Source organism: Mobula hypostoma, chromosome 7, assembly GCF_963921235.1.
Source record: "Mobula hypostoma chromosome 7, sMobHyp1.1, whole genome shotgun sequence".
NCBI lineage: Eukaryota > Metazoa > Chordata > Chondrichthyes > Myliobatiformes > Myliobatidae > Mobula > Mobula hypostoma.
The window spans coordinates 179,688,435-179,711,961 of record NC_086103.1 but is presented as its reverse complement, the minus strand read 5'-3'; the positions used below and the strand labels follow the sequence as shown (position 1 = coordinate 179,711,961).

Genomic DNA, 23,527 nt, shown 5'->3' with positions numbered 1-23,527 from the left:
CTTTTGTGGAGCCAGACAGTTATTTTTTTGACCATCTAGTTGTTTCATGTTCATAAATGCAGACCTTTTATTAAAACTGTCAGTGATGAAAGGAGCCGAGCCGCTGACCACGACGGTGCACCGCCCTGTCGGTATTCACCCACGCGGACAATAAACTACATCTCCCGGTGCGCATCAAGCCTGTAGTTTCAAATTGGCAGAGCACGCATGCGCACTTCCGCTTCCGCACTCCTCCCACGGGCGGGGGAAAAGTATCAGCGGGCGGAACTCCCCAGCAGAAATTGATCAGCTGTCGCTTCCTCTAGTCGAGGCAAAGCGAGCTCAAAACTGGCAGCGGTTCGCAGGTTTAAAGACAGCTAGTTATTTAGAGAGGTGAGAAACATCATCTTCATTTGGGGTGGAAAGAATGTAACGGAGTTAGAAGGATACACATTCGTTTCTCCTTATCTAGATTCTTTTAACATGTTTGATACAATTATTCTCAAGCTGGTACATCAACAAGGCGAAGAGTAACAGCGATTTTCTTAGGGAACTGGGCGGTTACTTTGATTTTAATGCTTTGTAACTCTTGGGTTTGGCGCTCCACGTTGTTCTGGCGAGATGGATTTTTAACAGGCAACAGGCATTGAGAGAAATATTGCCTGTGTGTTTATAGGTTGTGCTCGTGTTTTTATGATTGCAGAGCGCAGCATGTCGTACTTTAGGGTATATACAAGGCGGAAATATTTGTACGTTTCCCTTGCTATCCGAGGGTAAGCGTGTTGGCAGCAAACATTTTAATCTCAAGTATTTACTTCAACTACACATTGGTTGTCAGTCTGTTTTGTGTGGTTTTTCATTGACTCTTGTGTTTCTTTGTATCAACTGTGAATGCCCGCGAGTAAGTGAATTTTAGGGCTGTATACGGTGACATATACGTACGTTAATAACTTTGCGCTTTTTGCAGTGATTTCATCGCTTTTGTCCTGCGCTCGCTATTTATTTCCATTACTAATGCCATGGGTGTCTAAATAGATTGTCGCCACTGTTATTACAATGCCCCCTGCTTGTATCGCCGTCGCACTGAAAGAGCGGTAGAGCATTAAGGAGTGCCTTAGAAGAGGGAGATCTGGGAATACAGAGCCATAGTTCCTTGAAAGTAGTGTCGCAAGTAGATGGGGTCCTAAAGACAGTTTTGGCACGTTGATTTTCATTAAGTCAGACTATTGAGTACAGGAGGTTGGGTTGAAGACATTGGTGTAGCGGGTGCAGTTTTTCTTACCCACCTACAAGAAATATGTTGATATTTACGCTCCTTATTCTCTGCAATGAGGAGAGACCCGATAGAGGTCCAGTAGACAAAGTCGTGAGGGGTATAGACCATAAGACAAAGGAGCAGAAGTCGGCCATTCGGCCCATCGAGTCTGCTCCACCATTTTATCATGAGCTGATCCATTCTCCCATTCAGTCCCACTCCCCCACCTTCTCACCATAACCTTTTATGCCCTGGCTACTCAGATACCTATCAATCTCTGCCTTAAATACACCCAATGACTTGGTCTCCACTGCTGCCCATGGCAACAAATTCCATAGATTCACCACCCTCTGACTAAAAAGATTTCTTCGCATTTCTGTTCTGAATGGGCGCCCTTCAATCCTTAAGTCATGCCCTCTCGTACTAGACTACCTCATCATGGGAAACAACTTTGCCACATCCACTCTGTCCATGCCTTTCAACATTCGAAATGTTTCTGAGGCCTCCCCTCATTCTTCTAAACTCCAAGGAATACAGTCCAAGAGCGGACAAACCTTCCTCATGTTAACCCTCTCATTCCCGGAATCATTCTAGTGAATCTTCTCTGTACCCTCTCCAATGTCAGCACATCCTTTCTTAAATGAGGAGACCAAAACTGCCCACAGTACTCCAAGTGAGGTCTCACCAGCGCCTTATACAGCCTCAACATCACATCCCTGCTCCTAGAGAGCCTTCATGCCAGCAGCCTTTTCCCACTGGGGTTGGGTGGGACTAGAACTAGAGGTGAAAGGTGAAATATTTAAGGGAAACCTGAGGGGGAGCTTCTTCACCCAGAGGGTGGTGACAGTGTGGAACGAGCTGCCAGTGGAAGTGTTGGATGTGGGGCTGGTTGGGACATTTAAAAGAAGTTTGTATAGGTACATCGATGGGAAGGGTATGAAGAGCTATGGCCAAGGTTGGGGGTACCCAACCTTTTTATGCCATGGACCTTACCATTAACTGAGAGGTCTGTGGATTCCAGGTTGGGAACCCCTGATCTAGGTGTGGGTTGATGCAACTAGGCTGAATAATAGTTCGACATGGGCCAAGGGGCCTGTTTCCAATGCTATAATCCATTATGACTGATTAGACATCCTCCAAGAGGACCCACAACCTTTGTCATAGGGATTGGAGGCTTGGGTGCCTCAAAGACCTGGAGAGAGATGTTGGCTGGAGTCAGGACTCTTGGTAGGGTCACCATGCCTAACAGTTCAAAGGATACAGTGGTGTATCTGTTCTCCAGGTTCAGAAGTTCATCTCAGGGCTTACAACCCTGACTGGTCCAAAAAATTGTCACAGAAACAGGAATGAAGAATTTTATATCTGTGTGTGACCGGCGGATAGAAGACCTTCATTGCTGCCCTAAACGCCAGTGGCATAACAGGCAGTAACTGAGGATTAGACAAAGGCTGATGTCCATCCTGAATCATGCACTGCCACAGGAGCCATTTGGCCTATTACTGTCTAAAGAGTTAAACCATTTCCTCTGTCCACAATTCTCCCTTGTTCCTGAAGACTCTTCCCCATTGTGTATTGATGTGAAGTGACTCACGAACTGCTGCCCCTGCCTTCGAAGAAGTGTGTCACACCACCCAAAATGTTATCTATGACTCTACTAAATCCATGAACTTTGACCACTAATCCTGCTGATAGGCTGCTAAATTAATTGGTCACGGCACACTGGCTCCACTGTACAGTATGGGGTGGTTTAATGGAAAATAGTTTACACCAAAAATATCTAGAACATAGAATGTAACAGAACAGAACAGGCCCTTCAACTCATATTGTGCTAAGCTTCTAACCTACTCCGAGATCAATCTCAACATTCCCTCCTCTGTAGCCCTCCCTCCTACACAGCCCTCTATTTTCTATCCTCATGTGTCTATCTAAGACTTTCTTGAATGCCCCAATGCATCTGCCTCTATCATCACCCTGGCAGGGCATTACCCACGTCCACCACTCTCTGTGTAAATAACCTACCTCTGACATGCCCCCTACACTTTCCTCCAATCACCCTCTTACGATTTGCCATTTCTGCCCTGGGAAGAACTCTCTGGCTGGTTAATCCATTGTTGCCTCTGACCATCTTGTACACCTGTATCAAGTCGCCTCTCGTCTTCCTTCACTTCGTGGTGGTGGGAATGGGATTGCTCTGTGAACCATCCTGCTTCTGATGGGGAAGACACGGAAGCCCGAAAGGATCAATCATCAGGCTCAAGAACATCTACTATCACACTTGAACTGCCTTCCCATAAGCTGGAGGTGAACTCTGCATCTTCTAGCACACAAAGTTACTTGAGAAACTCAGTGGATGAGGGAATGGATAGCTGATATTTAGGGCTGAGATCCTTCATCTGGACTTGATCCATTTTGGGGCAATACTAGGATTTTATTGCAGTTCCCATTAGTTACCAAGGACTTGCTTATTTTTACCACTGCAGTCTTTTCATTTAAAATCATGAAGGGCATAGATAAGATGGGCGATCACAGTAAGGTGGTCTAAAGCTAAAGGTTGTAGGATTAAGATGAGTGGAGAAAGATTTAAAAGGGACGAGGTGAGTGTTGCACAGGGGGTGGTGAGTGTGTAACAATCAGGTAGGGGCAGGTACAATTAGAATGTACCTGACCCTTGCCATCACCCAGGACATGCCTTCTTCTCATTGCTACCATCATGGAGGAGGTACAGGAGCTTGATTACACACACACAATATTTTATGAACAGCTTCCTCCCCTCTGGAGCGGCAGGGTGGAGGTGCATCTCTACCAAAGGAGGTGTAAGGTGCACTTCCCTCTGTTAGCCTGCTGGTCACCCTTGGGCAAGGTGTAGCACCTGCTTAGCCCCACAGTCGGGGTCACGTGAAGTCATGGGAGCCGGTGGCGGATGGTCGTACGAGCAGCCGGTGCAGATCACAAGTCCTGTTTGTGCGACCACTGACGCCAGGCAGACAATCTCTGAAGAGCATTGACAATGATTGTGGTCACCCATCTTGTAAAGATGCTGCCCAGAAGAAGGCAATGGCAAACAACTTCTGTAGAAAAACTTGCTAAGAATAACCATGGTCATGGATAGACCGTGACTGCCTACAGCATATGACACGGCATGTAACGATGATGATGATTTCCTCTGCCTTCAGAAAATGGGCTAGACTCAGGCATAGTTCATGTAGTCAATGAGTGGGTCTGTTTCCATTCTGTAAGGCTCTGTGACTGTAAGACATTTGAAACAGTGAATGGGCGGGGGGAGAGGGTGGGAAGAGTGACTGAGAGTTTGAGTTCAAATGTTGAGCAAATGTCAAGGCAGGGTGAAGTGGGAGGGATTAGGGAGGGAGTTCTGGCAAGTGGGGCTGATGACTTGGATGGAAGACCTGGATAGGTTTGATGGGAAGAAATGCTGCCCTTCGGGGAGGTGTCTGAAACTGCAGGGCAGAGGTTCAACCTTCTGCTGGGGGAACTTAGTGTGTCAGGCAGCATCTGTAAAGGGAAATGGATTGTTGATGTTGTAGGTCAAGACCCTTCATCTGGACCAGAAAATAAGATTAAAGATTTGCTTTATTTATCACATGTACCATCGAGATGTGCAGTGAAATGTTTTGCTTGTGCTGGGGCAGTCCATGTTCTTTTAGTGCCAACATAACATGCCTACAACTTAGTAACCCTAACCCATACGTCGTTGGACTGTGGGAGGAAACTGGAGCACCTGGAGGAAACCCCTATGGTCATGGAGGAGAAAGTACACACTCCTTACAGGCAACAGGGGCAATCAAACCCTGATCAGTGATTGCTGGTGTTGAAAAGCAATGACGCTACCCTGGTTAAAGTTAACAGGTAACCTCCGATAGGATTGGTTTCCTCTCTAATCCATGCATGTTTCCCAGTCTTAGTCATTACCAGATCTTATGGACTATTCAACAGTTTGGGTCTGTTGACTAGGATGTAGCCAGCGAAATGGGTCTTGCAAGATGAGGAGACCCTTTTTGGCCATTAACTGCTTTAGATATCTCTAATGATCTTTTAACATTAATTTCTTTATGATTTGGGTGCTATTGGCAAGACCAACAAGACCCCAGCATTTTATAGAAGGGCACAGAACTAGCACTTGGCCTGCAATGTCTGTCCTGAGTGTGATGTCTGAGTAAACTACATGTATGTCTGCACGTGGTCCATTTCCCTCTGTTCATCTGCCTGTCTGAATGCCTCTTAAATGTTGCTATCAGGACTGCTCCCATCAGCATCTCTGGCAGTGCGTTCTTGGAACCATCACTCACATTATGGAAAAGAAATACAAAATAATCGCCTCCCAGGTCTCAGTTGAACTTTCCCCCTCTCACCTTTGAAGCAATACCCTCCAGTACACCGTAGGCAGCATGGTAGCATAATGGTTAGTATAATACAGGAGCAGAATTAGGCCATTCAGCCCATCAAGCGCTCTGCCATACCATCTGGCTGATTTATTATCCTCCTCAGCCCCATTCTCCTGCCTTCTCCCTGTACCCTTTCCAGCACCAGCGATCGGGGTTCAATTCTGCTGCTGTCCATAAGGAGTATGTCTGTTCTCCCCGTGGGTTTCCTCTGGGTGCTCCGCTTGCCTATGGGCTAGTAAGTTGTGGGTGTGCTATGTTGGCAGGAATAGCGTGGCGACACTTGCGGGCTTTCCCCGGCACTTCCTTGGACTGTGTTGGTCGTTGGCGCAAATGACGCATTTCAGTTTGTGACAAATAAAGCTGATCTCTTTATGTGACAATTTGACTCTGGGGTGGGGGGGGGGAAGAGATTTTGACTGTGTACCCTCTCTACCATCCATAATTTTATAAACCTTTAGCAGATCTCCCCTAACCTCCAACACTCCAAAGACAACAACCCAAGTTTGTCCAGTCTCTTTTGTTGAGTCATATATTCATATAGATTTATATAGCACAGTGACAGGCCCTTCTGCCCCTCTGCTCCATGCCAATCAAGATGCCCTATGCATGCTAGTCCCATTTGCCAGAAGGCCCATAACCTGCTAAACCTTTCCATTCATGTACTCATCCAGCTGTCTTTTACAAGTTGTTATTATACCTGCTTAAACCACTTGAGCTGCACCCAAACCGTAGCCCTCTCAACCATCTACCTATCCAAACTTCTCCTAAATGTTGAAATCAAAAACTTGCATATCTACCACTTGCACTGGCAGCTCATTCCATACTCTTCCCACTCTCCGAGCGAAGTTTCCCCTCGTGTTCCCCTTAAGCATTTCACCTTTCACCCTTGACCCATGACCTCTAATTGTAATCTCAGAACTGGAGATCATGGCAAAACAAACAAGGAGAAAATCTGCAGATGCTGGAGATCCTGAGCAACACACACAAAATGCCGGAGGAACTCAGCAGGTCAGGCAGCATCTTTGGAAATGTGTAAACAGTTGACGTTTCAGCCTGAAATGTCAACTGTTGTCTCTTCTCCATAGATGCTGACTGGCCTGCTGAGTTCCTTCAGCATTTTGTAGGTGTTGCTCTGCAGAAAAAAGCCTGTTTGCATTTACCCTATCTATACCCATCATAATTTTGTAAACTACTAACTTTTTTTGTATTGCACTGTACTGCTGCCACAAAACAACGGATTTCATGACATATATCAATAATAAACCTGATTCTGATCCTGACTAGGAGAGGAACCTGTAAGTGGTGGTGCATGTTGATGCAATTACGAAGAAGGCATGCAAGCGGCTATATTTCATTAGGAGTTTGAGAAGATTTGAGGAGATGTGGAGTCCCAATGCCTACTGTCCTGGTCCTGCTTGGAAATAGAGGTGGGCGCTTGGAAGATGTCTTTGAAGTGACTGAGTGATGTCAGAGTATTTAATAATAACTTTATTTATGGAGCACTTTTCACACAGATGCTTTACAATGGGATAAAAGTACAAACATGAAAATGAAATTTTAAAAAAATTAACATGAAATAAAAGGCAAAAAAGATGTTCGTTTAAAGCAAAGTTAAATAAATAGGGTTTCAGATTCTACACATTACAGACCCTAGGCACTGGCTTCTCTGGTCTCTGGGCATAATTGGAGCCTTTGTTTGTAAAGGATGCAATGAAGGTAACCATTAGTTTAATTGATTTGCTGTAATTAGAGACCTTGCTGTTGCAGAAGGCACTTAGCATCAATCTCAGTCTGCCTCTGACAGGAAAACGTATCCATTGGTTTGGCAAATATTTTTTTTAAGGCAGAGATTACTCGATGACCAAAGCCACACCACAAGCCATGTAATGGCCAGTAACAGTAGTTTACAATGCCACTTGTTTCCTGATTCTGAGGCCTGTCATTTCCGAGTTATCTCACCACATCAGGCACTCGAAATAGGGTGCCCTGTGATCTTCAAACAAAGTGAGATGATACATGGTTAGGTTGCTTCAACCTCGAGGGGACCAAGATCTTCAAATTGAGTCATAGAACATGACAGCACAGAGGCACACCTTTCAGACCATTGAGTCAATACTGAATGATTAATCTGTCTAGTCCCATTGACCTGCATCGGACCATAGCCCTCCATACCCCATCATCCATATACAAATTTCTCTTCACTGTTGAAATTGAACCTGAATCCATCATTTCTGCTGGCATCTCATTCCACACTCTCACCACCCTCCGTATGAAGAAGCTCCTCCTCAGGTTCTCCTTAAATATTTCACCTATCGCTTTTAACCCATGACCTCTAGTCTCATCCAACCTCAGTGGAAAAAAACCTGCCTGCATTTATCCTATCTATATCCTTCATAATTTTGTATACCTCTGTCAAATCTCCCCTCATTCTCCTACGCTCTAGGGAATAAAGTCCGAAACTTTTCAACCTTTCCCCGTAAATTGGGTTCTCGAGTCCTGCCAACATTCATGTAAATTTTGGAGTAAGGTTGGATGCCCTGTCATGGAGTGTTTCCAATGGCTGTGACATAGTCATCTCAATAACCTTTGGTTCTCCTCCTCCTCTGTCCAGTCCACCTGCTCAGATGTGAATTCTTGGCTGCAAATATATAGATTTCTTAGTGTGCACGGCAACTCTGGCAGGGTCTGCGAGACATTACTTCCTACAAAGTGAAACCCAATAGCGTGAATGGCAGCAATGCTTCACTACCAGATGAATTCAATGCCTTCTATGCACACTTTGAAAGAGAGAACACAACTACAGCTGTGAAGATCCCTGCTGCACCTGATGACCCTGTGATCTCCATCTCAGAGGCTGACGTTAGACTGTCTTTAAAGAGAGTGAACCCTCGCAAGGCGGAAGGTCCCAATGGAGTACCTGGTAAGGCTCTGAAAACCAGTGCCAACCAACTAGCGGGAGTATTCAGGGACATTTTCAACCTCTCACTGCTACGGGCAGAAGTTCCCACTTGCTTCAAAAAAGCAACAATTATACCACCACCAAAAAAGAATAACATGGGCTGCCTTAATGACTATCGCCCGGTAGCACTCACATCAACAGTGATGAAATCCTTTGAGAGGTTGATTATGACGAGACTGAACTCCTGCCTCAGCAAGGACCTGGACCCATTGCAATTTGCCTGTTGCTACAATAGATCAATGGCAGATGCAATCTCAATGGCTCTCCACATGGCTTTAGACCACCTGGACAACGCAAACACCTATGTCAGGATGCTGTTCATTGACTATAGCTCAGCATTTGATACCATCATTCCCACAATCCTGATTGAGAAGTTGCAGAACCTGGGCCTCTGTACCTCCCTCTGCAATTGGATCCTTGACTTCCTAACCGGAAGACCACAGTCTGTGCGGATTGATGACAACATACCCTCCTCACTGACGATCAACACTGGCGCTCCTTGGGTGTGTGCTTAGCCCACTGCTCTACCCTCTATATACACATGACTGTGTGGCTAGGCATAGCTCAAGTACCATCTATAAATTTGCTGACGATACAACCATTGTTGGTAGAATTTCAGGCAGTGACAAGAGGGCGTACAGGAGTGAGATATGCCAACTAGTGGAGTGGTGCCACAGCAACAACCTGGCACTCAACGTCAGTAAGACGAAAGAACTGATTGTGGACATGAGGAAGGGTAAGACGAAGGAACACATACCAATCCTCATAGAGGGATCAGAAGTGGAGAGAGTGAGCAGCTTCTAGTTCCTGTGTATCAAGATCTCTGAGGATCTAACCTGGTCCCAACATATCGATGTATAAAGAAGGCAAGACTTTATCAGGAGTTCGAAGAGATTTGGCGTGTCAACAAATACACTCAAAAACTTGTATAGTTGTACCATGGAGAGCATTCTGACAGGCTGCATCACTGTCTGGTATCGAGGGGCTACTGCACAGAACCGAAAGAAGCTGCAGAAGGTTGTAAATCTAGTCAGCTCCATCTTGGGTACTACCCTATGAAGTTCCCAGGACACCTCCAGGGAGCGGTGTCTCAAAAAGGCAGCATCCATTATTAAAGACTTCCAGCACCCAGGGCATGTCCTTTTCTCACTGTTACCATCAGGTAGGAGGTACAGAAGCCTGAAGGCACACACTCAGCAATTCAGGAACAGCTTCTTCCCCTCTGCCATCCGATTCCTAAATGGACTTTGAAGCTTTGGACGCTACCTCACTTTTTTTAAATATACAGTATTTCTTTGCTCGTTTTTTAAAATCTATTCAATTTATGTAATTGATTTACTTATTATATTTTATTTATTATTATTATTTTTCTCTCTCTGCTAGATTATGTATTGCATTGAACTGCTGCTGCTAACAAATTTCACATCACATGCCGGTGATAATAAACCTGATTCTGATTCATTGATTCCAATGTATTTCTTTGTTCTACTGTGAATGCCTGCAAGAAAATGAATCTCGGGGTTGTCTATGGTGACATATAGAAATAATAAATTTACTTTGAGCTTGTACTTTGAAGTTCTTTGGATTTTGAGGTCAGAATCAGGTTTATCATCACTGAGATATGTTGTGAAATGTATTGTTTCGTGGTTGCAACGGTGCAGTATATAAAAATTACTACAAATGGCAATCAGATCCAATTCCTGACACTATCTAATGAGCTTGTACGTTCTCCCTTTGACCGCGTGTGTTTCCCCCGGGTGCTCTGCTTTCCTCCCACATTCTAAAGATGTAAGTGTTGGGGTTAGTAGGCTGTGGGCATGTCACGTTTGTGCCAGTAGCATGGTGAAACCTGTGGGCTGCCCCCAGCGCAATCTTCAGGCAGTCTTGGTTTGTTGCTGCAAATGATACATTTCCCTGTATAGAACATGTAGAACATAGAATAGTACAGCACAGTACAGGCTCTTCGGCCCACAATGTTGTGCTGACCCTCAAACCCTGCCTCCCATATAATCCCCCACCTTAAATTCCTCCATATACCTGTCTAGTAGTCTCTTAAACTTCACTAGTGTATCTGCCTCCACCACTGACTCAGGCAGTGCATTCCACGCACCAACCACTCTCTGAGTAAAAAACCTTCCTCTAATATCCCCCTTGAACTTCCCACCCCTTACCTTAAAACCATGTCCTCTTGTATTGTGCAGTGGTGCCCTGGGGAAGAGGCGCTGGCTATCCACTCTATCTATTCCTCTTATTATCTTGTACACCTCTATCATGTCTCCTCTCATCCTACACATGACAAATAAAGCTAGTCTTGGAATATATGAAAGATAAGTAGGGCATAAAGAGGGCAAATTAGAGAGGTAGTCCTTGTGGGTTCAGATTCTGCTGGCAACGGGTGTGTTGTCAGCAAATGTAATTATGTTTGAGCTGTGCCGAACTGCACTGCCGCGAGTGTGAAGAGAGTAGAGCAGAGAGCTGAGATGTGTCCCTGTGGTGTACCAGTGCTGATTGTCAGCGTTCTGCCCATATACCTGTCTAAGTGCTTTTTAAACATTGTAATTGTACCTGCCTCTACTATCTCCTCTGGCAGCTTGTTAAATATTCCCACTATTCTAACTTGGCTCTCAGGTCCCCTTTAAATCTTTCCCTCTCACTTTAAATTTAAGCTCTCTCGTTTAAGTCTTGCCTAGTTTAAGGAAGTGGACTGTGACCATTTATGTTATCTGTGCCCCTCATGAACTTTGTATACCTCCTATAAGGTTACTCCTACACACCAGGGAAAAGGATTCCACCGTATCCAGTCTGTGCTTGTAACACAAGTCTTCCAGTCCAGCAAATCTTTTCTATCTTTTCCAGCTTAATGACATCCTTCCTCCAGCTGGATGACCACAACTATGCACACTGCTCCGAGAGGTCTGATCTATGCCTTGTACAGCTGTAAGACGGCATCCCAACTCCTGTACTCGGTACTCTGACCGATAAAGGCAAGCATGCATTGTTACAACCCCACCTACCTGCGTCATTGATCTCTGGAACCCAGGTACCTGCATCCCTGCATCTCTCTGCTCTACAGCACTATCCATCACCCTTCCATTCATGGTGCATGTCCTGTCCAGGCGTAACTGACCAAAATGCAGTACCTCACATTTGTCCAATTTAAAACAAATTTCACAATGTACTTCAGTGATAGTAAACCAGTTCCTGTGTGTCAACATCTCGTAGGATCGATCCTGGCCCAACACATTGATGCAATCGAGAAGAAAACGTACTACGTGAGGGGTTTGAGGAGACTAGGTATGTCACCAAAGACTCTGCAGATGTACCTTGGAGAGCATCTTGACTGGTTGTCTAGAGGCTCCATTGCAATGGACTGAAAGAGGCTGCAGACAGTTATAGACTCAACCAACTCTATCATGGACACAAATTTAAACCTATGCCCTTTCTCTGGGGGAAAAAATGTTGTGCATTCACCCTGTCAATGTCCACATGACACTTATACCTCTACCTGGTCACTCTTCAGTCTATTATACTCCAGGTCTGCCCACCTCCTTATAACGCAGAGTTACGATTAGCAGAAATGTCTGCTTGATTTTCTCCCCATTTAGAAAATAGTGTGGCACATTTATTTCTTCTTCCCAAGTGTATGACCATGCATTTTCCAACATTGTATTTCATTTGCCACTTTCTTGCTTATTCTCCTAATCTGTCTAAGTCCGTCTGCATCCTACCTATTTCCTCAACACTACCTGCCCCTCCACCAATCTTCATATCATCTGCAAACTTGGCAACAAAGCCATCTATTCTATCATCTATGTCATTTATATACAGCATTAAAAAAAAAGTGGTCCCAACACCAATCCCTGTGGAACACCACTAGTCACTGGCAGCCATCCAGAAAAGGATCCTTTTATTCCCATTTGCTGCCTCCTACCAATCAGCAAATACTCTAACCATGTTAGTAACTTTCCTGTAATACGATGGGCTCTAACTTGCTAGCAGCCTCATGTGTGGCACCTTGTCAAAGGCCTTCTGAAAATCCAAATATACAACATCCACTACATCCCCTTTATCTTCCTACTTGTAATTTCCTCAAAGAATTACAACAGGTTCATCAGGCAAGATTTTCCCTTGAGGAAACCATGCTGACTTTGTCCTATCTTGTCCTGTGTCACCAAGTACTCCATAACCTCATCCTTATCAATTGACTCCAACATCTTACCATGCATTAGGGCGAGGTCAGGCCTTTGTGCTGCTTTCCTCCTTTCTTAAAGAGTGGAATGACATTTGCAAATTGACACCCTCTGGCACCATACTAGAGTCCAATGGTTTTGGAAAGATCATTGTTAATGCCTCTACTGCTACCTCTTTCGGAACCCTAGGATTCAGTTCATCTGGTCCATGTGACTTCTGTACCCTTGGGTCTTTCAGCTTTATGAGCACCTTCTCCCTTGTAATAGTAACTGCACTCACTTCTCTTCCCTCACACCCTTCAACATCTAGCACACTGCTAGTGCCTTCCACACATTTACTGTGTATACTCACAAGAAAGCAAATCTCAGGGTTGTATATGGGTGACATACAGTGCCATGCAAAAGTTTGGGCACCCCTGGTCAAAATTTCTGTTACTGTGAATAGTTAAGTGAATAGAAGATGAACTGATCTCCAAAAGTCATAAAGTTAAAGATGAAACATTCTTTTCAACAAGATTAGTGTATTATTTTTGTTTTGTACAATTTTAGAGTGAAAAAAAAGGAAAGGAGCATCATGCAAAAGTTTGGGCACCCCAAGAGATTTGAGCTCTCAGATAACTTTTACCAAGGTCTCAGACTTTAATTAGCTTGTTAGGGCTATGGCTTGTTCACTGTCATCATTAGGAAAGGCCAGGTGATGCAAATTTCAAAGCTTTATAAATACCCTGACTCCTCAAACCTTGTCCCAACAATCAGCAGCTATGGGCTCCTCTAAGCAGCTGCCTAGCACTCTGAAAATTAAAATAAATGATGCCCACAGAGCAGTAAAAGGCTATAAGTAGTTAGCAAAGCGTTTTCAGGTAGCCGTTTCCTCAGTTTGTAATGTAATTTAGAAATGGCAGTTAACAGGAACGGTGGAGGTCAAGTTGAGATCTGGAAGACCAAGAAAACTTTCCGAGAGAACTGCTTGTAGGATTGCTAGAAAGGCAAACCAAAACCCTGTTTAACTGCAAAAGACCTTCAGGAAGATCTAGCAGACTCTGGAGTGGTGGTGGACTGTTCTACTGTGCAGCGACACCTGCACAAATGTGACCTTCATGGAAAATTCATCAGAAGAAAACCTTTCCTGCATCCCCACCACAAAACTCAGCATCAGAAGTTTGCAAAGCAACATCTAAACAAGCCTGATGCATTTTGGAAACAAGTCCTGTGGAGTGATGAAGCTAAATTAGAACTTTTTGGCCGTAATGAGCAGAGGTAAGTTTGGAGAAAAGGGTGCAGAATTTCATGAAAAGAAAACCTCTCCAACTGTTAAACATGGGGGTGGATCGATCATGCTTTGGGCTTGTGTTGCAGCCAGTGGCATGGGGAACATCTCACTGGTAGAGGGAAAAATTAATTCAATTAAATACCAGCAAATTCCGGAAGCAAACATCACACCATCTGTTTTTTAAAAAAAAAAAGCTGAAGATGAAAAGAGGATGGCTTCCACAACAGGATAATGATCCTAAACACACCTCAAAATCCACAATGGACTACCTCAAGAGGTGCAAGCTGAAGGTTTTGCCATGTCCCTCACAGTCCCCGACCTAAGCATCATTGAAAATCTGTGGATAGACCTCAAAAGAGCAGTGCATGCAAGACGGCCCAAGAATCTCACAGAACTAGAAGCCTTTTGCAAGGAAGAATGGGCAAAAGTCCTCCAAACAAGAGTTGAAAGACTCTTAGCTGGCTGCAGAAAGTGTTTACAAGCTGTGGTACTTGCCAAAGGGGGTGTTACTAAGTACTGACCATGCAGGGTGCCCAAACTTTTGCTTCGGGCCCTTTTCCTTTTTTGTTATTTTGAAACTGTAAAAGATGGAAATAAGAAAGTAATCTTGCTTAAAATATTAAAGAAATGTGTCATCTTTAACTTTATGCCTTTTGGAAATCAAGTCATCTTTTACTCGCTTAGCTATTCACAGTAACAGAAATTTTGAGCAGGGGTGCCTAAACTTTTGCATGCCACTTTATATCTACTTTGTTAATAAATTTACTTTGAACTTTGAAATACAATTGGGCGCTAGTACAATGTAGCAGATAGTACAATGCTATTACAGCTTGAGGTGGTGGAGTTTGTCCTTTGTTAGAAAGTTTATCCTTTCTTCCTGTGTGCTTCCTCCAGGTGCTCTGGTTTCCTCCCACAGTTTTTACTGTGTACCGGTTAGTAGGTTAAATTGGTCATTGTAAATTGCCCTGTGATTAGGTTAGGGTGATATGTGTGGGTTTCTGGGCATTATATCTCATTGGGCTGAAAGAGCCTGTTCCACACTATCTCCAAATAAAACAAAATAATTGTGTCATTTTACATCAGTGACCAACATAGTCCGAATATACTCGGTGACCATTTTTATTAGCTACCCCTGTACTCCTGCTAGTTAAGACCATAATGTTAATGGAAAATCTAAATCAACCAATTATGTGGCAGCAACTCAATGCATAAAAGCACGCAGACATGATCAAGAGGTCCCGGTGTTGTTCAGACCAACATCAGAATGGGGAAGAAATGCGACCCAAGTGACTTCGGTCATGGAATGAATGTTGGTGCGAAATGGAATGGCTTGCGTATTTTGGAAATCATGATCTCCTGGAATTTTATGCACGTCAGTCTCTGCAACTTTTAAAATGAATTGAGTGAATTTTAATGAATGAATTGACTTTATTTATTACATCCTTCACATACATCAGGAGTAAAAATCTTTATGTTACGTCTCTGTCTAAATGTGCAATCATAGTAATTTATAATAAATAGAACAGTCAGTGTAACTTAGAGTACAATCAAATCAGTCTGATGGCCTGGTGGAAGAAGCTGTCCCGGAGCCTGTTGGACCTGGCTTTTATGCTGCAGTACCACTTCCTGGATGTAAAAAAACAGAACCCATCCAGTGAGTGGCATTTCTGTGGGTGAAGATGCCTTGTTAATGAGTGAGTCAGAGGACGATGGCCAGACTGATTCAAGCTGACAGGAAGGTGACAGTGACTCAAATAACCACATGTTGCAACCGTGCTCTGCAGAAGAGTGTCTCTGAACACGCAACGTGTCGATTCCTGAAGTAGATGGGTTACAACAGCAGTAGACCACAGGAATGCACTCAGTGGCCACTAATTCTGTACGGGAGATACCCAATCAGGAACGTGTTGGGGGCAGCCTGCAAGTGTTGCTATGCTTTGCGGGCCAACAAGCGCGTCCACAGCTCACTCACCCCAACTTGCACATCTTTGGAATGTGGGAGGAAACCAGAGCACCCAGAGGAAAGCCATGCAGTCATAGGGAGAACATAACAACTCCTTACAGACGGTGGTAGGAATTGAACTCTGATCGCTGGGGCTGTGAAGCGTTACGCTAACCGCTACACTACCGCGCCTCCTCATAAATATAAACATAAGTTATGTCCTTTTTTCCACAAGAAAGAACTCAATTAGAACAAAATTAAAGTGGTAATTAAGCAGAATCGTGGTGATTTAAGCTGAACTTTTGTGATTAAAGCTGTGCTGGTTGTTTCATGAACCAAGTGGTTAACAGAAGTAGCTGTTGCTGCGTAACGCACTCAGTGATGGAGGAACTTTGAAGCCAGGCAGCATCTAAGGAGAGAAATAAAGATCTGATGTTTTGGGCTGAAATCCTTCACCAGGGCTCTTCTGCAACTTGGTGTTACGGCTCTTCAGGCTTCTGCCTGATGCATGCTGCAAGATGGCATGGCCTGGATGGTGGGGATCATAACCCATCTCCTACAAAGTGAAACCAAGCAACATGGGTGATGATAAGGCTCTGCTCCCAGAAGAAATCAATATCTTTTATGCTCGCTGTGATAATCAAAACATGGAGCAACCTTGATGAACTGCTACAGCCCCCAATAACTTTGTGATTTCAATCTCTGTAGCTCATCCTTCAGGGAAGTGAACATATTGAAAGCATCCGGCCCAGATGGGCTACCTAGCTGAGTACTAAAGATCTGTGCTGATCAACTGGCTAGAGTATTCACCGATATTTTTAACCTCTCGCTTTGATAGTCTGAGGTACCCACCTGCTTCAAGTAGGCTTCCGTTACACTGCTGCCTAAGACAAACTTAATGGTCCCACTTAATATCACAGAATGTATACAATATACAACCTGAAATTCTTCTTCTTTGCAAATATCCATGAAAACAAGAGTGCCCCAAAGAATGAGTGACAGTAAAAAGTTGGAACCCCAAAGCTCCCTACTCCCCCCTCACTCACAAGCAGCAGCAGCAGAGAAACAACCCTCCCCTCCTTCCACTTACCTCAGCAAAAAGCATCAGCACCACCCCCCCACCCACCAAGCAAGCAATAGCGAAGCCCCCGAGAAAGACCATGATCTGCTGTACAACAAATACTAACTGTTCACTGGACAATTTGACATGCCACAGGCTCTCTCTCTCCCCCCCCCAATAAAGAGACAGGGAGGTGTCATACAGCGAGAGGGGAGACTAACAAGACCAAAGAAAAAACACTGGTTGATTTATGCTGTTAAAGTCTGCCGTGTTGCTTTATTTTCCCCCAAGTTCTTCGACTCAAGAATCAGCAACAAACTCTCCCCACCAACGAGAGAGAGAGAGAGATTCACTGACTACAGAGCCTCCGACAGCTGATCCACTGTTCCCAATATTCCATTTTCTTCTGCGATGCATCATTCGGCAGCGCTGGCATAGAATCGTATCGTCCCCAGACACACATAGCCTCGGAACCCCGAAGGCGTGCCCGTGTTCCAGGCCAGGTGCTTGGGATGTCGATAAATGGCTAGTCGGTCAGCACGGAATGGGTTCCATCAGTTCAAGGAACCGAAATTTGAGTGCAGCTCTGGGTCAGGGTCTTCGACAGAACCCCCATCCACCCTGAAAAGATAGAAATTAAGCTGCTTCCGCAGATGAGCTTGAAGTCGCTGTCTAGCGCCATCGTGGCTCCTTCTGAATGACTATCGCCCAAGTGCTTTGGGAGGCTGGTGATGAGAAGTATCAATTCCAGCCTGAGAAGCAGCTTGGATCCATTTCAATTTGCCTACAATCAGAGCAGGTCTACAGCAGCTGCCATTTAATTGGCTCTTCGATCAACCCTGGAACATCCAGCCAGTAAAGATGTATACACATCAAGATACAGCCAGGATTCCCTCAGAACTAATCAATAAGTTTAAAGACTTCGGCCTCAATACTTCTTTGTTCAACCAGATTCCCAATTTCCTCACTTGCAGAAACTAGTCAGTTTGAATTGGCAAGGATATCCCCTCCACAATCTCCATCAGTTCAGGTGCATCACCTGGCTATTTGTTTAACCCCCCTGCTCTACTTGCTTTTATACTTATGACTGCGAGGCTAAGCCCAACTCCAATGCCATATTTAGGTTTGCTGATGACACCACTGTCACTGGCCAAATCAAAGGTGATGACTAATCAGCATATAGGAGAGAGACTGAAAATCTGTCTGAGTGGTGCTGCTACAATAACCTCTCACTTAATGTCAGCATGACCAAGGAGATGATCATTGACTCCAGGAGAAGGATATAGGAGGCTTTGTGGCAAAGTCTGCTGATGATACAAAGATAGGTGGAGGGGTGAGGAAGCAATGCGATTGCAGAAGGACTTTGACATACTGGGAGAATGGGCAAAAAAGTGGCAGATGGAATACAGTGGGAAATATATGATCATGCATTTGGATTCTATTTATAAATTATAAATTACTATGATTGCACAATGCACATTTAGACGGAGACCTAATATAAATATGTAAGAAATAAAGTCAATTCAATTAAGGAACAAAAGTGGAGTCTATTATCTAAATGGGGGAAAAATTCAAACATCTGAGGTGCAAAGGGACTTGGGAGTCCTCGTGCAAGACTCCCAGAAAGTTAATTTACAGGTTGAGTCTGTAATAAAGAAGCCAAATGCAATGTTGCCATTCATTTCATGGGGCATAGCATATAAAATCAAGGAGATAATGCTGATGTTTTATAAGACACTATAGTATTATCAACAGTTTTGGGCCCCATATCTCAGAGAGCTATTGAAGAGAGTCCAGAGGAGGTTCCTGAGGAATATTCTGGGAATGAAGGGGTTAACATAGGCGTGTTTGACAGCTTTGGGCCTGTACTCACTGGAATTTAGAAGAATGTGGGGGGTGCGGTATCTCATTGAAACCTACTGAATGTTGAAAGGTCTAGATAAGGTGGATGTAGAGAGGATGTTTCCTATGGTGGGGGAGATTGAGGGGTGACCTTTTAGAACAGAGGTAAGGAGGAATTTATTTTTTTTTTTAGCCAGAGAGTAGTGAATCTGTGGAACGTTCTGCTGCAGACAGTTGTGGAGGCCAAGACCGTTGGTAAATTTAAAGCAAGAATTGATAGTTTCCTGATCAGTCAGGGCATCAAAGGTTATGGTGCGAAGGCAGGTGTATGGGGTTGAGGGGGATCTGGGATCAGCTATAATAGAATGGCAGAGTGGACTTGATGGGCTGAATGGCCTATTTCTGCTCCTGTGTCTTATGGCTTTAACAAAGGCAGCACCTCCTATAAATATTTCCGATAGTGGGGAGATGTGTACCCATAAAGTATTGGGCAATGTCCAATTACTTGGTATTTAATTATTGAATTGACTTTATTTCTTACATCCTTCTCATACATGATTAGTAAAATTTTTTATGTTACATCTCTGTCTAAATGTGCAGTCATAGTAATTTATAATAAATAGAACAATCAATATAACTCAAATCAGCATATGTTAATCAGTCTGAATGTCTGGTGGAAGAAGCTGTCCCCAGTGTCTGTTTGTCCTGGCTTTTATGCTGTGGTACCGTTTCCCAGATGATAGCAGCTGGAACAGTTTGTGCTTGGGGTGACTCAGGTCCCTGATGATCCTATGGGCCCTTTTTTACACATCTGTCCTTGTAAATGTCCTGAATCATGGGAAGTTCACAACTACAGATGCGCTGGACTGTCTGCACCACTCTCTGCAGAGCCCTGCAACTAAGGGAGGTACAGTTCCCATACCAGGCAGTGATGCAGCCAGTCAGGATGCTCTCAATTGTGCCCTTGTAGACAGTTCTTAGTATTTGGGGGCCCATACCAAACTTCCTCAGCTATCTGAAGTGAAAGAGGCGTTGTTGTGCCTTTTTCACCACACAGCTGGTGTGTGCAGACCACGTGAGGTTCTCAGTGATGTGGATGCCGAGGAACTTGAAGTTGTTTACTCTCTCAACCCCAGATCCATTGATGTCAATAGGGGTTAGCCCGTCTCCATTCCTCCTGTAATCCACAACCTGCTCCTTTGTTTTTCTGACATTGAGGGAGAGGTTGTTTTCTTGACACCACTGTCAGAGAGATGACTTCTTCCCTGTAGGCCACTTCATTATTGTTTGAGATAAGCCAATCAATGTAGTGTCGTTGGCAAATTAGTTGCTGTGTAGAGGTATTTCAGTGCTGTCAGTAAATGAATGTTGATAAACAATAACTGCATTCATAAACAACCTTTTATCCCTTGTAATTCCTCACCAAAATCCTCAGTAATGAGGGGAGGCTGATAGGTCTATAGACTGGTGACAATGTGAGGATGAGGTACCAGAAGATGCAACTCAACATTTTAGTTACAGCTTCTTCCCCTCCACCATCAGGTTTCTGAATGGTCCATCAGTCCCTTCAGAGGCAGGTGGGCATGCTGAGTTGGGGGACTGGCCCCTGTACGCAGTCTCTCCCATCAGTGCTGCCCTCTAGTGTTTGCTCCTGGAAGATAAGCTGGATTGCCTTCATCTGCAACTGACCCAGTGCAAAATGAGGAACTGCTGTGTACTTGTCCTTGCAGAAAAGTGGCTCCAGGACAACAACATGTGCACCATCAATCTTCAGGCTATGCCACCAAGTGACTTGTATGCTATTGTAACTGTGCTCTGTGACTGTGTATACTGTGGTTTGCTGTGTAAAAGTTTAGGCTAAAAAATATATAAAATAGCTAGGCTGCTTAAGACTTTTGCACAGTACGGTAATAATTTTATGTATTGCCCTGTGCTGCTGCCACAAATCAAAACAAATTTCATGACATAGGTGAGTGATAAACCTGATTCTGATGTGGGTCAACATTGTGGACTGAGAGTGGGAAGGGGGCATGGAGGGGGGAGTCATGGAACAGAGGGAGTTGTTCCAGAGAAAATTCTGTAATAATCAATAAACCAGTTGTTTGGAATCAAATGCCTGGTGTCTTGGGGCTGGATGTATCTGCACCTGTGCCACCTCCCTCCCCCCACCACTGGCACTCTTTTGCCACCTATCCCAAACCCCACCCGCGGCACTCCACCCTCACTATTCCCAGCAACCTTTGCTCCCGCCAGATTTACAAGCTCAATCTCCACTCCAAATTGATAAATACAGTACTACGCCAAAGTCATAGGCACCCTAGCCACATAGATGTGCCTAACGCTTTTGCACACTGCTGTGTGGTCGCAAAACTATTAAACTTGAACTTTTTGGACTGCATTTTTTATATTTCTTTTTGTAACTTCTAGCAATTTTTGTGTATTGCACCGTACTACAGTCACATTAACAACAAAGTTCATGACGTGGCAGCGGTAATGAACGTGATTCTGTTTGTAACTCAGTTGAGATAAGCTATTGGAATGGACTGACAACTTTACACCTTGTGACTGTGATTAGTATCTGGATCAGATCAGATTATCTGTTCAGTGACATATACACCTGGGTGCAGTGAAACTTGGGTGTAGCTCACAAAGTAAGCTGTGTTGGTGATGAAAAGTGCACTGGATTCTAGTTAAATGGGACTTGTTGAGACCAGTACATTGTAGCCCAATTAAGCAGCTTCTCCAACTAGCCAAAGTTTCATGGAAAAAGTTTAAAAAGGTATTAAAGAAAAAAGACAGAAACAAATTATGTATTTAGGTGAAATACAGAACATTTTGGAACACTACCAATAGTACTCACTCATTGTCAGCAAGACCAAGGAGCTGATTATTGGCTTGAGGAGGACGCCAGAGGTCAATGAGTCAGTCCTCATCGGCAGATCAGAGGTGGAGAAGATCAGCAACTTCAAATTTCTCAGTGTTATCATTTATCTGTCCTTTCACTGAACTGGACTTGCTTCTGTGGACTTTTCATCTCAATTTCTAGATATTTAATACTTTTCTCTTTTCCTCTTGTGCTTGCACAGTTTGTCTTTTTGTCTTAAAACACACAGTTTGTTGTCCGCCCTGGTAGGTGCGGTTTTTTTTGATTCTATTGTTTCTTGTATTTACTGTGATTGCCCGTAAGGAAATGAATTTTAGAGTTGTATATGGTGACATAAATGCACTTTGATAATAGATTTACTTTGAACTTCACTACAGCAGTATAAAACTTTATTATTTCCTATTAGTTAGAAGCCATAGAAAAACTACAGCACAGAAACAGGCCTTTTGGCCCTTCTTGGCTGTGCCGAACTATTTTCTGCCTAGTCCCACTGACCTGCACACAGACCATATCCCTCCATACACCTCCCATCCATGTATCTGTCCAATTTATTCTTAAATGTTAAAAAAAACCCCGCATTTACCACCTTGTCTGGCAGCTCATTCCATACTCCCACCATTCTCTGTGTGAAGAAGCCCGCCAATGTTTCTTTAAACTTTTCCCCCCTCACCCTTAACCCATGTCCTCTGGTTTTTTTCTCCCCTTGCCTCAGTGGAAAAAGCCTGCTTGCATTCACTCTATCTATACCCATCATAATTTTATATGCCTCTATCAAATCTCCCCTCATTCTTCTACACTCCAGGGAATAAAGTCCTAACCTATTCAACCTTTCTCTGTAATTCAGTTTCTCAAGTCCCGGCAACATCCTTGTAAACCTTATCTGCATTCTTTCAACCTTATTTATATCCTTCCTGTAATTTGGTGACCAAAACTGAACACAATACTCCAGATTCGGCCTCACCAATGCCGTATACAACCTCAACATAACATTCTAGCTCTTATTCTCAATACTTTGATTAATAAAGGCCAATGTACCAAAAGCTCTCTTTACCACCCTATCTACCTGTGACACCGCTTTTAGGGAATTTTGTATCTGTATTCCCAGATCCCTCTGTTCTACCGCACTCCTCAGTGCCCTACCATTTTTACCCTGTATGTTCTACCTTGGTTTGTCCTTCCAAAGTGCAATACCTCACACTTGTCTGTATTAAACTCCATCTGCCATTTTTCAGCCCATTTTTCCAGCTGGTCCAAGTCCCTCTGTAGGCTCTGAAAACCTTCCTCACTGTCCACTACACCTCCAATCTTTGTATCATCAGCAAATTTGCTGATCCAATTTATCACATTATCATCCAGATCATTGATATAGATGACAAATAACAATGGACCCAGCACTGATCCCTGTGGCACACCACTAGTCACAGGCCTCCACTCTGAGAAGCAATCCTCCACTACCAGTCTTTGGCTTCTTATTGACAGAGGAATTCATTCAGTGTACACATTGAACAAAATCAGAGCAGATACCCAGTGCAGATAATGGACTACTTTCATACAATGCTATCAATAATTGCATCCTCCAAATCTTCATTTTCATTGTAACATTCAAGATAATTGTCAATATCTTCAAATTATTCATAGTTCCTAATTTATTGAAATAATTAAATTGTTTAATTTTCACTCCTGGCTGTTTCTGGCACTTCTAAGCCTGAATGCTTGAAACTGCAGTGAACAAAATAGTTATGAATT

At 43.9% G+C, this 23,527-nt stretch overlaps 1 protein-coding gene across 3 annotated transcripts in view; it reads left to right on the top strand.

Moving 5' to 3' along the window:
- The first annotated feature begins 252 nt into the window (after positions 1-252).
- Positions 253-23,527, top strand: part of capn5a (calpain 5a) — a 164,730-nt gene continuing 141,455 nt past the window's right edge. The window contains exon 1 of one of the 3 annotated variants that reach the window (XM_063054644.1): positions 253-372. The gene's annotated coding sequence lies outside the window, so the exon portion shown is untranslated. Of the gene's footprint in view, positions 373-7,043; positions 7,062-11,367; positions 11,634-23,527 lie in introns of those variants that run through there. The other 2 variants (XM_063054645.1, XM_063054643.1) reach the window with 2 other exon arrangements.